The sequence below is a fragment of the Ochotona princeps genome, chromosome 9, assembly GCF_030435755.1.
Source record: "Ochotona princeps isolate mOchPri1 chromosome 9, mOchPri1.hap1, whole genome shotgun sequence".
NCBI lineage: Eukaryota > Metazoa > Chordata > Mammalia > Lagomorpha > Ochotonidae > Ochotona > Ochotona princeps.
Window position 1 is genome coordinate 26,313,875 of NC_080840.1, and position 15,520 is coordinate 26,329,394.

The following is a 15,520-nucleotide window of genomic DNA, read 5'->3' on the forward strand; positions in this document are numbered from 1 at the left end:
TGTAGCTCATTGGCCTGCATTTTAGGGCGAGTGCTGTTCGGCGCAATTAAGTCTTCTGGTGGATTTCAACGTAAACCACAGCGGACACACAGCCACCCACTCACCCACCTTGAATAACTCTTGTTGGGAAAGTGCGCCACAGTCTTGCGGAAGCCTAATGGGAGCTATTGGTCTTCACCCAGGAAGGCTTTATCCTGAGGTTGGTTCACGGATCTTAATTCGGCTGGGATATACATGTCTCTCCCAGCCTGTGATGTGATTTGTTTATAACTCATGGAACCCCTGGTCCTCTGTCTAGATTGTGGGGAAGGCTTTTCTAGCTTTATGTTTTCGTGGCTTTTTAGGATGTTGTTCAGCTGTGCTCTCCTAGGGCCAGAGTTCGAAGTTCGCTTGTCCCCGCACAGAACTCACGGTAATTGGAGACTTTTAGAGTCCATGCTCGCCGTTGTCGCTGTTTCATTTTTGTCATTTGGAAAATACTACTAGCTTTCAGAAATTATCCCACACAAAAGTAACAGAAAAATCTCCGAGATCCCCTACTGTTTGGTGCTATTGATGTTAGCCTTGAAAAAGCCCCCTTTCTGTCTCTGCTTCCCACCTACTGCTTTTCCACTCCAAAATTTCTTTTCCAGGTAGCATTCGGCAGAGCAGGTAATATTTGTAATGTTTGGTTGTTTTGTGGTTCAGCTTTTGGAGAGGCTTCCACTTTGGAAAAATTCAAGCTGCAGTCCACTTCATTGAAAGGCCAAAGTGCTTAAAGTTTGCAAAATACATAGAAGGGTACGAAGCCCTCTGGCAAATTCTTGTTGGTTTCTTAGAGGACTTTTTACTGGGATGTTTGCTGTCTGCAGCACACCGCCTGACCCATTGTGGTTGATTGGAGTGCGCTGAGCGTGTTGTTGCAGTAGAACTCGGTGCAGAGATGCTGCTTGCTGGAGAATGGCATTGCAGCACTCCTGCGGCCAAACGCGATACTGCACGCTTTCCCCAACGGAGCCCTGCCTTCCTAGGTGTGGGAGGCAGAACCTGCTTCTTTCAAAGCCTGCTTGAGCAAGGAATCCGTGGTAGTAGTTGCTGTCCGTGTGGCCGTCTGCTGGCATTTATAAATTCAATTCTGAAGTGTGCAGTAACTGAATTTCTGCGAATCAACCTTACAATTTAATAAAATGTTTTCCGGTACATGTAAATTGGTAAGGTTGTTTTAAAAAAGAAGTGCATTAAGTTTATCCCTTCTTCCCTCCTCCTCCATTTTTCCCTCCTCAACAGATGTCCCTTCTAAAAATGCCAAGTTACTGGCTAAAATAACTGTGGTCTTTAAAAGTGACCACACTATCTGTGCCAACAAAGGGTGTACTGTGTTTTTTAATTAAAAGTGGAACTACTTACAGGCTGGCTAGGCAGTGTAGAGTGATAGTAGCAATTTTTTTTTTTTTTTTTTTTTTTTGCTTTGCAAGGAAGCTTAGGAATCGCATTGTGAGTATTGAAATGAATGGAGATCTGACTCAAGTTGTGTGAATTGTCTCTGGTCACCAACTTAAGCTGCTTTTAATTGATCTCATGTCTACTGATTGATCCTACATCAATTGTTGCGCATACCAAACAATCGGCTCTCCGAAAGGAGATTGATTTAAATCAGTTTCTTGGTGAATGCTTGACTACTAGCCAGATCATGTCAGCAAGGACAGTTGACATGCCGGAGCTCATTGTGGCACCAACATTTCCTCTTCCTCCTTTGTTTTGGATTGTGGCAGTTAAATATGACTTTCCAGGGAGAAATGTGATTAGTACTTTTAAAAAGAGGTGTTGTAGCTTAGATCACTTTTTTTCTTGGCTTTGTGCTATGATGGAGACACTGGTGCTACCAGGATTGGTTGGGCTTCCCCTTGGGACCTGCTGGGTTTTCTTTCTTTCTTTTTTTTTTTTCATATTCCATCTGCAAATAATCAAACCTTCACTGTGCAGCATTCTCAGAACTCCTTTGGCATTATGTTTAGTCTGCTCTATGATCTCAGATGCTCCATAATATCATTTTCTTAATGAAATAAAATTCTTGGCAGAGATCAGATAATTTAGTCAGTTAAAATCAATTGCATCCAGTCTAGAATAGAGAGCAAATGTATAATTTAACTCTATGTTTCATTTCAAAACATGCCAGAGGATTGAAAATAGAATGTTGACCCGACCCCTCCACTTTTGGACAAAAGCTTGTATGGGGGAGACCAATAACCCTAATAACCCATTAGGCATTTTTCTTTGGATTCTGAAAACAAGATGATAAAATAAAAATGCATTTAATAACCACTAATGGGGCCTGCCTGCACTAATTTTTGTTACTAATTAGGCACACAAACATAGGACTGAGAAGGAATAGCTTTGGAGAAAGGGAGAGACTGTCAGTAGTTAGAGCAGCTGGTTGGTAACTGATGCTTCGACGTTAACAGGGTTAAGATGTGCTGGCTTTCTCACTGCCTGCTCCCCCACCCCTCACCTCCACGCCCCTTTACAACAATCATCATTAGCTACTGTTAACCCTATTGCCAGTATCTGTCTTGGGACTGCTTATGATTTATTAATATGGTAAATGGGATTGCCTAGCTCTATTTTTTTTTTGGAATGGTTGTAAACTAGCTACGTTTTAGTCAGGATTATGGAAAGGTGGATAGACAAATTGTAACTGTATGAAGGCTTCCTGCAGTCTCTTGAGCTTGGTATGCAGTGACTTTATCTTCCATCTCTTCCACTCTGTTTATATGTCTAGCCAGTCATATTTTATATCTGGATTATGAAAGCATCCTGCAAAAGCCCTTCTGATGCAGTATCAGATTCATGTTTCTGGTGGTCAGGTGGTAGGGGGTGTGGTCGCACAAGGGGCTCGTGGTGAAGTTGTTTCTAGATTGAAGCTTTAGCTTTTGCCTCTACCACGTCTTTCTATAAAACTAGATCGGGCTTCTTCCATGAGAAGAAAATGTGTGGCACAAATAGTGCCGTGTTTTTCTAGCAACTGAGGTTAGGAAAAAACAATGGACATTTTTCTCTTTAACTTTATAGTGCCTAATTAATTTGTGTTTGTATTCTGAAAATGTAATGAGGATATTTGGAGACAGCTGTTTTTGACAAGTATTTTTTAAGAAGTTTATTTCGCAGCATATTCTTTCAAAAGACAAAGTAGCACATGGAACATATTAACCTACACTTGAATGAAACGTCTTCAAAATACATTTTGTATGCTTGTTTACTTTTTCAAGTTCCAAAGTATTTCAGAAAAGCTGATGTGATGTTTAATTTTGCAACATAAACATATTCTTTCTTTTCTCCTTTTTTTTTAATCAGCTGCTTTTTCTCCTTGTATAATTGCATGAATTTTGTTTTTCCTAGCTAGTGTCTTACCAGTGCAGGGAGTTTAGAAAGTTGCTGTGTTCAGACTAATGTCTTACTTTGCTCCAGAAATTTGGAGTTGATTCAAAATAGGCGATGTTCCCATAGGCCTCCCTTGAATTCTAGCTTTTGAATTAAGCTTGCGTAGAATCCAGTTATTTGTAGGAATTACTAGTTGGGAGTGACACTTCTAATTCCTTAATGCAGAACCTCCTCTTGATTTATTCAGAGACTGACCTGCAGGTTATGGATTATCCTGGCTACTTTTGACTTCTTTCCTTCCAATTGACTGCCTTTAAATTATATAGTTTTCTTGGAAATACATTCTCATGCAACCCAAGTCTAGAAAATAGATGAGAGACAAATCCTTCAATACAATGCTTGATAGTCACTCTGCTAAAAGGAGGCAGCAAGCTGGAGATGAAATAGTGCAGTTTGCCATAGTTTTCAGCATAGCATGAGGTTCACTGTTTTTCTGCAATTTCTGAAGCAAGCAAGCAAGCATAAATCACTAGATGAACACAGTGCTTCATGTCCTATATATATTCATATATATATATATATTTCAGCTGAAATAAATATGGATGTGCCAATGACTACTGCAAAACAAGATTACAACAATAATATAATGGGGAGGGTGTATTTATAGAGATGGTGGAATTTTCAAAACTAAAATTTTCACTCATTTTCCCATTCTTTCCATCCTTCTCTTAGGAAGGAAGGATGAGTGAGAGGGAATAAGACTGACTGAGGGGAGGTTATTTTTTCCCTTTCTAAGGGCCACCTTTCACTTATATTCTCTCTTCCGGGCCCTTCTTCTATCAGTCACCTGTTTTCTAATCCTGAGATTCTCAACTTTTCTCTCCTTCTATTACTTTTTAGTCTCTTTTGCTTTCCTTCACTTCAGCCCTTTCTCTTGTTTGATAATCCTTTTCATCCTTCGGTCTATTAAAATTTGGGTTTCCTTTTCCTGAAAGTTTTCTTTAGAACATTTGTTATTACACGTTATTTTTTTGGAGCAGCGTCAGATCTACAGCCAAAATTAGTAGTGCATTGAGATTCCTGGAAGAAGTTTCGTGGTCATCCACCCTGTGTAATCAGTTCACTGACAACTTCAGGGGCATTATGATGATCTCCAGAGGTGTCGCCCCTTTCCAAACAAGAGTCTCTGCTTGGTCTGTGCCTGGTGATGGTCCACTCCAGTCATGCTTCCTCTTTGGTCCTGTCTTTGAGAACAGGTGTAGACTACTGTTTCTTTATTCTTTTCCTTGTGGGGGCGGGAATTTTTTAAAACCCATCTCTCTATTTTCATTTGTTTGCACTCAAGTCGTTCAGCTACAGCCTCAACCTTTTGTTTTGTTTTCCAGTGTATACGGCTGCATTCTGCTCTCTCCATCACTGCTCCTTGACGGGCATTGCGTGCTCTGTTGGCTTCCAGGACTCTGCTCCTCCTTTTGCTCTCGCCAGGTGTGAGCCTCTGCTGGGGTTCCTTGTTGCTGGCATTCTGACATGTAGGATGGGAAACCTCACTCTAGTTTTTGACTTTAATGTTACTTCCTTTCTGAATTCATTAGCAGAAGCTAGTCCACCTTAATCGTTCCACCTCAGCTGTGATGTTTATGTGAATCCTACCCTTTCTATCCCTAGAAGTCTTTCCTAACCTTAGGTCCTAACCTTAGGCCTCTGAGGTTCTCCATATCTTAGTATCTACTTTTTAAGCTTCGCCTTTAAGATGCTGCCACGTTAACTTTTTTCTCAGCCACAGATTGTGTTAATATTTCTCTATTAATAAGGCCCCGTGTATATTTTAACATCATATACAAATATGACTTGTAAATCAGACAGTCAGAAGAGGTGGTGGTGGTTGGTGGTGATTGTTGGTAGTGGTGGGGCACATCCCATTCGCTGGTTCACTCATCAGTGTCCAGAATGGCTGAGACTGGACCAGGACTGAATTTGAGTTGGAAATCCAGTCTGGGGCTCCTCTAGAGAAGTGGCAGGAACACAGTCATTGGAACCATTGCTTGGTGCCTCCTCAGGTCTGCATGAGCAGAGAACTAGAGTTAGGAGTTGTGGCCAGGAGTTGAACACAGGTATTCAGGTATGGGATGCAAATATCTCAATCGATCTCTAAACCAGTAGGTCTAAATGCTGATGCCATTCATGTCTTCATATTGACTGTGGAATATAGTCTTTTTTTATGTGACAGTCGAGATTCATTGCTATCTGAATGCAGTCTCCTTTCAGCTTCCCACGACCCTGAGAGCAACATACACTTAGGCTATACTAAATCCCTCCATATTCAGGCACACCATATAGTTCCATGCTTTTGTGTGGTTGAACAAATGCCCAGGCAAATTGCCATGGCCTCCAGAAAGACTGCCTGGAATTTTCTGCCATCTATCCTAAAGCCAAAATGAAGTATTTCTTCATAGATACTTAGACCTTTGTGTGTCAAAATTCTTAAAGGAATGTTATTTCCACCTGTGTTCTTGCTATTGTGCAACATGTCCCATCTCACATTTTAAGCTTCTTTGGACAGACTATAACATATTCATCCAAACTTACATCTTATAGAGTGCTTCTTCAAGTTGTAGTAAAAAAGAAAGTCATTGAACACGAGAGTGTATTGGTTGTCCTTAAACTAACTTTTGTTGATCCAATGAGAAATTGCTTGGTTTTTAAATTCAGGTAATCTCACTGTTGACTATTATTTATCATTCAGAGAAGAATAAATGTAGATTGAGCTATAAAAGCCCCACTCAGCCCTATATTCATTTTTACGTGTCTTCTGATAAGCTCTGCAAGTTCAAAATTTACCAGTGACTGTTTGGAAATCCATTTAGCTGTCTGTCCTTTGAATGAGAAAGGGACAAGAAGTGATTTTCAACTCTGAACATTTTGCCCATTGAATGAAAATCAGCTAGGTATAACTCAAAGAAAATGGTTTGCATTCTCTCTCTCTCTTTTTAAGGCTTTATTTCATTTTTTATTGGCAGATTTCCAGAGAGGAGGAGAGATAAAGAACATTTTCCACTGGTACACTCCCCAAATGGCAGAAATGGCCAGGGCTGATCCTAAGCTAGAAACCAGGAGGCAGGAGCTTCTTCCAGGTCTCCCACATGGGTGCAGGGTCCAAAGGCTTTGGGCCATTCTCTACTCCTCTCCCAGACTGAAAAGCAAAGTACAGGATCTGAAATGGAGCAACTGGCACATGAAGCAGCACCCATATGGGTTGGGGCACTGGCAAGCAGAATGAGCCATTGCACCAGCCCTGGTTTGTGTCGTCTTGCTCCTCTTCTTCCTCCTCTTCTTCCTCCTCTTCTTCCTCCTCTTCTTCCTCCTCTTCCTCTTCATCCACTTCCTCCTCCTTTCTTCTCTTTTCTCCTCCTCCTCTTAAAAAAATTTATTTTTATTGGAGAATCAGATTTACAGAGTGAAAGAGAGACAGATCTTCCATTCACTGGTTCACTCCCCAAATAGTGGAAATAGCTGGAGCTGAGCTAATCTGAAGCCAGGAACCAGGAGCTTCTTCCGGGTCTCCCATGCAGATGCAGGGTCTCTAGGATTTGGGCCAGCCTCCACTGCTTTCCCAGGCCACAGGCAAGGAGCTGGAAGGGAGGTGCAGCAGCTGGAATATGAACTAGTATCCTTATAGGACCCCAGTGGTGGGCAAAGTGAGAACTTTAGCCATTAGGCTACCACGCCAGGCCCAGTTTCTGTCCTCTTAAAAGGCACTCAGTAGCATGGATAAGCTAGTGCCAAAAAAAAAAAATCCAAATCAATTACATTGATGACTTTACTGTAATGATAGTTATATAGAGAGGTGATTGTGTGTGTTACAAGTGCATTCCTTCTGCGGGTGTTAAGAAATGACATAGTTGTCTGTGTGTTTTTTCAGGAAAATAATAGCCTTCATGGCCCTTTATAGGAGGTGGGAGTTGTTTGGATTACAAGGAAGATGAACTGCTTGCCAAAACCAAGCATGATATTTAAACACCGTTATGTGGAAGAGAGCCCAAACTGGAATCAGCTCTCCTGAATTTCTGGCTTCCCATGTACACAGCAAGCTTCCAACATAAACTTTCAATAAAAAATGAGGAATTCATCTTTGAACCATTCAAAATTTCCTCATATCAGACTTTTACTGACCTCCAGACTTCCCAAAAACTCATGATTATACTCACTAAACAACTGATAAATTATGTTACTGATGGCTGAGGAAATGATATACTTGATGCATAAAATTTTAAGTATGCTTAATTGCTCTTTCCAGCTTTCTTCTATGGGTTGCAGGGTCCGGGCACCTCCAGGCATGTTAACAGGGAGCTGTATTGGAAGTGGAGCAGCCGTGACTCTGGGCTTTACCAGTTAGTGGTTTTATCTACTCTGGCATGGAGCTTACCCCTGCTGAATGTTTTGATCATCTGGCAAAAAGGGGGCTTCAATAAATTCATGAATGATTCAGTGGTGTGGTGCAGTATGTTAAACCACTCACTGCCTATGATGCCCTCAGCCCATACAGAACAAAGTTCAAGCACTGGCTGCTTCACTTTGGGTACAATTGCTTGATATACCTGGGAAATCAGTAGAAGGTGATTCAAGCATTTGAGCCCCTGCCAGCCACATAGGAGATGTTAGTGTAGTTGTGGGCTGCTGGTCAGCTTGTCCCAGCCCCAGCTATTAATGGCCATTTGGCAAGTGAATCATTAGATGGAAGATTTCATGACAGATTTTCCATCTGTTGATTTACTCCCAAAATGGCCACAACAGCCAGGACTGGGCCAGGATGAAGGCAGGATGCTGGAACTCCGTCTGGATCTGACTGCTACTTTGGACCATCATCTGTTGATTTCCTAGGAACACTAGCTTGAATTTGGATCAGAAGCAGAGTTCCTATATATAAACTTATTTTAGTCTTCAGTTGGGACCATCTTGTTGCAACTGGTAGGATTTCATTTTTTTAATGACTGTGTAGTACTCTGTGGGATAGGTATAGCACAGCTGTTTTATCCATTCTTCTTTTGATGGACATCTGAGTTGTTTCCATATCTTCACTATTGTGTGTTTATATACAGGTGAAGAAGTATATACTGTGTTCTCATAGAGGATCTATATAATGAAGACCAGCATATTGGAAAGTGAAAACATGACACAGTAGGCATCTCTACTCCCTAATAAAAGAACTTCTAGTGAAACAGTTATATACCTTGACAATCTGATACAAAGTTTTCTATGTCTGTACCTAGTTTCCATCATGTACTTACATAGTTGAATGTTAAACTTATAGCTGTTACTAAAGGACCGTACTACTGTAATTACATGGGAGGAAATGGCAGGAAGGGAGACTAAGGAGGGTAAGTGGGGAATTCCTAGAAAAATGTATCATGAAAATAACAACAATGATTTTTAAAGGAGAGAAGCCAGGACTCTTAACTGGTGCTCTGTTATGGGAAGCTAGTGTCTCAGGTAATAGCTTAACCTGTTGAGCCTTAATGCTGATTTTTCCATGAAAGTTTTGAAGCACTTTAATTTGTTTTTGTTTCTGGTGCTCCAGTAGCCAGAACAAGTTGTGTGTGTGTGTGTGTGTGTGTGTGTGTGTGTGCCTCTATATATGTTTGTAGGGGGTGCATGTGTTTTATGTAAGCACATACGTATTATTCAACAGTCCATTGACCAAAAGAAGATAGAGAAGCTGGCTAAAAACCATGTTATTTTATTCTAGTGGAGAAACTAGTTATAGCTTTTCCTTCAGTTATTTGGGGGGAAGTAGCTTAGAAGCTACTCAAAGCTTTTCAACTCTTACTGCTAAAGGATAAATCATCCCCAATGTTTCAAAAGTGGCCCATTGTGTATCTTTTCCCTTTAACATCTTAAGCAGGATTGGTTAGAGTGCTAGAAGTTAGAACTTCTGAATTAGTATGATGCCAAATGGCTGTTTCAAATTGTTATCTAGAAGTTTCGTTTGCTTTACATGGGTTTTCATAGATCTCCCATGTGCATAACACCGTATTGGAAGCACCGTTTCAAAAACAATATTTATGACGATTGTAATCACATGAAGAAATTGGGGAATTCTCCATTCCGCCTAAGGAGTTGATAAAAGTTTAAAATTAAGTACTTAGTACAAAGGGTTTTGTTACAGTTTACCAATGTCTTGCTTTTTAATCTCATCAACAATGATGTGTAGTTTGAGAAACAGCTGTTAGCTAATACAATTTTATGGCTGATGACTTGTGGGATTGGCATTGATGTGACTTGATGTATCACACGGTCAGCCCACAAGGTGGTCAGAGCCAGGGGTTAGTATTCTTCACTTCCAGCCAGGCAGGCGTCTGCTATTTCCTTCTGTTTCAGAAAATGTCAGAATTTCTGTACTGTCCTGGGTTTGATCTCTAGCTTGCTGCTGGGGACACCTCACCTGCCCATCACAACAGCCGTTGAAAAGCAATGACCGATAGAGGGCGCACTTTGCATTCTTTTTCTTGAGCTTTGGCTCCTTCTATGGGGTTTGTGCTTTCCTGGTCTGGTTGGTTTAGGTGGCAAATGTGCTCTGCTCTTGCCCTCAAATCCCGTTTCCTTTTCTTTTTAAATTCTTGCCTCCTTTGTGATAAACTCCAACTTATGATTTAAAACTCTGACATTTGCTTGTTTTCACTTTACGTGTTTCTGGATAATCAAATATGGACTTACTTTTCAGAGACTTACACTGTCATCATGTCATCATTAACCATATAATTAATCAGTAGACTTTTTTTTTTAATATCTAAGACTCTGTAGATTTGTGTCTTACCCCGTTGATTAAGATGGTGAATATGCTTGTTGTCTTTATGAAGTTTAGTTGACTCATAGTGGGGTTAATGGCATTACCAATAACATGTCTTGTGCTCATTCTCCAGAATGTAACTCTTCGGGGTAACCATGGTATGGCTTTTCCACTGCCATTAATGGTCTTTGAAGACTGTGCCGTAAAGGAGAGACCCTTGAACCTCAGTGGATTGTGAAGAATGGCTCCTGGGAATCCCAGGTGACCATAGATAAGTAGACTTTAAGGCAGTCCTGGTCTTGAATTTGTCATGTCACCAGGTTAATTCTGGATGTATAAAAACACTTTGTTAGCATCAGTGCTGATTTTTGACACAACTTTCATGAAAATGTTTTAGAGGTTCGCTTACTCAAATTGAAATTGTGTGTGTGTGTGTCTGTTTAATGGTCAAATTTACTGGCAAATTATGGGGGTCTCTTGAGTATTAATCCAGGGATCTAAGTCGATATGAGGATGTGGGAGGGGAATAGCTGTAGGTTAAGTGGGGAGATGAGTAAACTTGCTTAAATTTTTCTGTTTCCCTAGGGATTTAGGCACGTGTCGTTGTCCTGTCTACTACATTTCTTCCTCCAGGGAAAGATATCTTGATACCACCCTCCTCCTCCTAGCTTTCTGCAGTAGAGGAACTTTGTCAGGAGGTTAAAGCCACTGGTGTCGCGTACGTGAACTGCCGTGGTTCTCAGAAGCACTCTTGGTGGGCTGAGGTTAGTTCATGGAGTTAGGGAAGGCATTTGATCCAGCTCCCAGGGGCCAGTAAGGCATGAAGTGGCTGAAGGGGATTTGTAACTGAATCATGAAATTTTTATAGAAAGCAGGTATGCCCCTATATATATTTTCTAGTAACTAAAACAACTCTATCCAGGTTTACATATGTGAAAGAGATTATTAATGCTAGTTAGCTAATCTAAAATCCTACAACATGACAATTATTATATTAAAACATCACAATGGATCAACCAGAAAGTAATCTTTGTCCCTATCCTTTAATGAATACTGTGAAAACTGATCTGTAGCTTGAAATTTATCTAGATATCTTCAACAGCAAATTATTACTGTCCAAAATTATGGATTTAAGGCCGCTTGCTTTTTTCTTTTATGTAGAGCTATTTGAGTTAATATGAGTGATCTCTGCATGACTTTTGCTTGAAAATGAGTCTGGTAGGTGACTAGCCTAACGTTTTGGCAAAACTTTTACACAAACATCTGACATCTTTTTGTTGGGTTTGTAAAGATTTGAAGAAATGACAGAAGTTGAACCTAGGGAAAAAAAAAGAGCAAGAATGGGGTTACCTTTTCAAAAACTTGATATCTATCATGTAGAAAAAGATTTATTGTACGTATTGGAATTAAGGCAAAGTGAAGGTATTTCATTTTTTTTTATTCATTGATTACATTGTATTATGTGATACAGTTTCGTTGGAACTGGGAATCACCCCACCCCTCCCCCCGCCCTCCCCCCATGTGGAATATTCCACCTTGTTGCATATCCACTGATCAAGTACAGTTGAGATTCCCTCTTTGCAAGCATAAACTAAACATAGAGTCCAACATCTTATAGTCCAGTCTAGTTCCTCAGCTTCCTGGGGAGACCCTGTCCGTTCCGAGGGCAGAACCATCAGATTATCAACCCGATCAATTAAAGGCTCCAACATACCCTCAGCAACAATTAACTTCGTTGTGTAATTAATAGTTATAATATTGAGTAACCAGTATGTTAAAAACAATTGCAATTTCTTAACCATCTTCTGTGATCACCTCATTGTCAATTCAGTTTTAGTTTATACACAACATATAATATACATAAAGTAACATGCTTTACATAACATCATATCCTCTTAAATTAACGCAAACATGTGGTATCTGACCTTTTGGGATTGGCTCATTTCCCTTAGCATTATGGTTTCCAGTTTGGCCCATTTGGCCACAAAGAACTGCATTTTGTTTTTTTTAATAGCTGAGTAGTATTCCATGGAGTAGATGAACCATAGCTTTCTTATCCAGTCTTCTGCTGATGGGCATTTCGGTTGCTTCCATGTTTTTGCAATTACTGAATGTGCTATGAGCATAGGGGTGCATGTTGGCTTCTCATAAAACAGGTGTTTTGGGTATATTCCTAGGAGTGCTATTGCTGGATCATACAGTATGTCGATTTTGAGTTGTTTGAATGTTCTCTATACTGATTTCCATAGAGGCTGTACCAGCCTGCAGCCCCACCAGCAGTGGAGTAGGGTTCCCTTTTCCCCACAACCTCGCCAACAAGTGTTGTTGGTGCTTTTTTTCATGTGGGCCACTCTTACTGGCGTTAGGTGGTACCTCATTGATGTTTTAATTTGGATTTCCCTTATTGCCAGGGAACTTGAGCATTTTTTCATATGTGTATTTGCCATTTGGGTTTGTTCTTTTGTGAAGTGTTTGCCCATTTCCCGTGCCCATTTCTTGAGTGGCTTGTTTGTTTTGACATTTTGGTTGTTTTGTAGTTCTTTGTATATTCTGAAGATTAGCCCTCTGTCACCTATGTCGTGTGCGAAGATCTTCTCCCATTCTGTGGGTTGCTTTTTTACTTTGTTGATTGTTTCCTTCGCTGTACAGAAGCTTCTTAGTTTGATGAGGTCCCATTTGTTTATTCTGGTTTTGATTGCTAATGCTTTTGGTGTCCTTTTTAGGAAGTAGGGACCTACCCCTAGATCTTGTAGAGTATTTCCAACATTTTCTTCCAAAAGTTTGAAGGTTTCTGGATGTAGGTTTAGATCTTTTATCCATTTGGATTTGATCTTAGTGTATGGTGAGAGATGTGGGTCTATCTTTTTGTTTCTACAGGCTGTTAACCAGTTGTCCCAACAGCATTTATTGAACAGACCTTCCCATTTGCCTGGGTTGTCATTTGTCTTTTTGTCAAAGATTATTTGGCTGTATCTGTGTGGGTTCCCATCTGGTGTTTCGATTCTGCTCCATTGATCTAGTGAAGGTATTTCATGAAGATCTATTTGAAGGTTATAGTTAGAAATCGGTCCATTCGTAGGAAAGATCCTTTTCCGAAGCTCCAAGTATTCAGCCGTAACAGAGTTGTAAACCAGGTGGCTACAGGGAGTACGGAGGGCCATTTATGCTTGAGAGCTTTGCAGTGAATCTGTAGTGTTCTAACAAATACTGAAGTATTTGATGCAGAAGATTCCTGTCTTCTCTAACAGAGAACAACAACAAAAAAAAACTCCTGCAGATTCTGTATCAAATGCCTTAGCATCATCATCATAAACTCCAGTAAAAAATACTGAATGTTAAACTATGACATGCATTCCTAGTGAAAAGGCATATTCTTAATTCTTACATGAAGATGACATCAATTTCTCAAACATTTTATTATGAAAACATTTGAAATTTCAACAGGGGCATAATCAGTGTGTCTTATGCCATACAAACATTTTGCTTTCTTTAATGGAGTTACTAGTTTGCAAAGTGAATAAGTTTTTGACACATTTATTAATAATGGGACTAAAGGGAATTGGTGTTCACTTTGAGGGAATTCTCTGGGAAAGTGAGGGTCCTCATCTTCAGTTTTCATTGCAATAATATTTTCCCAATGGTTTAGTGGAGTACTGATGTTGTGTAACCAACACTCTTGTTTAATATGAATGTGAAGAGGACTTTTAAAGTGTTGGGTGAATAGTTAACAATTAGTGATGGTTGGGATGAGAAATTGACTTTATGAATGAAATCTTGATGAGGATCACGTAAGCTTACTCTTTAAAAAAAGAACTAGCTTATTAAAATTTATAATTTAATCTCTGAGATTACATTTTAAATCCATATTATGGTTAAATGCTTAATGCTCTACTAAAACAAACAAAAAAAGGTGGTGGAGCGCACAAAAGGCCATAGTTCAGCAGGGATATAGGCAAGGGTTTTACTGTGAAAGAATTGGATGTAGAAGAGAAGTGATTTCTGGTGAATTGACTTCTCCCAGGGTTGTGATGTTATATTGTTGCTAGAAGAATTGGCTACAGTAGAAGTATTCACCCAGGTTCAAGAATGAAGTGGATGGAGAACATTCTGCTCACAAGTCTTAATATTCTAGTCTAGAGCTGAAGTGTGGAAGTGCATGGCAACCCTCAGCTGTCACACTGTGGAAGTTTTTGGGGACTCTTGTAATGTGCTGAAAATGGCCTGGCTTAATACAAAGTGTGTTTTCTCATAGTTCTGGAGGTTAGAAGTCCAAAACCAAGACATCAACAAGGTCATGCCCTCACTGATACTCCAGGAAGGATCCTTCCTTGTCTCTTTCTGTTAGCCCCAGGGGTACTTTGGCTTGTGGTAGCAGAGCTCCGATCTCTGTTTCCATTTTCTAATGGTTCCCTTGCCTTCTCTGTCTCTTTTCCTATAAGAAAGACAGATCTATTAGGTTAAGGCCCAGGTTGTTGACTTAGTGATAACCTGATTATATCAGTAAAGACCCTGGGGTTGAGGACTTTATCATAACTCTGTAGTACATGATGCAATTGCATGCCTAATTAAGTCCTCATTTAATTTTCACAACAAACCTGTGGAGTAATTGCTGATATTAATTATTTTCATTTAAAAATTTTTATTGTTATTTTCCATGAAATGGATTTGTAGGCTCAGGGAGTCCCCTCCTTCCTTATCCTCCCTTCTCATTATCCCTCCTCATTCTCCCTTTGCCCAGGATTTTCCATCATATTATTAAAATAGTGTAGTCTCAGCAATAGTCGCAAGTCCAACATCCTGCTATTTAAATGTATCATTACACTGTAGGTGTAGCCAATGGTAGAAAATCTAGTACCACTTTATTACATAGTAATTAGAACAAGTGTTGAGGGAAGAAGCAGTTACAATGGGAATAGAAGCAGAATGATTAATATAGGACAAGTGCACATAGCCATACAGATTGTCCTCACACGTAAAACGACAGTGGGGGCTCCTGTATGTAGGGTCCCTGGAGGTGGGATGCTTTGCAAGTTGTTTCAGTGTATGGTGTATGGAGTAAGTGACCTCAGGATCCTTTCTGTCTTTGGAGTTCTTGGGAACAACATGGATCTGGGGCATCACCTGAGTTTTTTTTCTCCAAAAAATTCCCAGATCAGATCTGATTCCTGCTATTTTCCTTGCTCTCTTTGAAGGTTTGCTGCCTACCATGAGTGTAGCATCCTTTACAAAGCACCATTGTACAATCTCAGTGTTGTCTGCTCTACATGGTTCCATGGTTTCTGGCACTAGAGATATTGTAAGCTAGTGAGTTCCCTTTGATTTTGAGTACCGGGTAAATATTTCCATGCCCATTTGCTTAGTTTATTCATGTGATGTGTA

The 15,520-nt window shown here is 40.1% G+C and overlaps 1 protein-coding gene across 1 annotated transcript in view; it reads left to right on the forward strand.

Moving 5' to 3' along the window:
• The window catches only part of RSPO2 (R-spondin 2), a 172,352-nt gene that overhangs the window by 957 nt on the left and 155,875 nt on the right, over positions 1-15,520 (forward strand). The window lies entirely within an intron of this gene.